The sequence below is a fragment of the Penaeus monodon genome, chromosome 29 (genome assembly GCF_015228065.2).
Source record: "Penaeus monodon isolate SGIC_2016 chromosome 29, NSTDA_Pmon_1, whole genome shotgun sequence".
Classification (NCBI taxonomy): Eukaryota; Metazoa; Arthropoda; class Malacostraca; order Decapoda; family Penaeidae; genus Penaeus; species Penaeus monodon.
The window spans coordinates 30,084,118-30,084,469 of NC_051414.1; the positions used below are offsets into that span (position 1 = coordinate 30,084,118).

Sequence of the window (352 nt, forward strand, 5' to 3'; positions counted from 1 at the left end):
AAATTAACACAGATAATTATGACAATATGCTCATAACTCTAATATTAGTATTAGAAATACAAACTTTTTTCCCAAAAATTCAAGTATTGGGGTAGACAGACAGATCATAGAGTACTTTCAAAGACTTTTAGCCTATGTATGAACAAAATTGACAAAACAAAAAAATAGCGGACAGTGCAAAGGGTTAAAGTATCCATATCTGCAAACAAAACTATCAGTAAAATGTTTTCATGAAAGTAACCTCGATGGCTGTCACTGACAACGAATGCTAAATTGCAAATACTATATAAAAAATAGCAATTCCTCTAAAATCTAAAATGTCTTCACTGTTACCAGGTTTATTTTCAAATTC

The 352-nt window shown here is 29.8% G+C and overlaps 1 protein-coding gene across 1 annotated transcript in view; it reads right to left on the minus strand.

Annotated features, from left to right (window-relative positions):
* LOC119592138 (UPF0415 protein C7orf25 homolog) overlaps positions 1-352 on the minus strand; it is a gene marked incomplete in the record, with an annotated part of 6,989 nt that overhangs the window by 3,161 nt on the left and 3,476 nt on the right.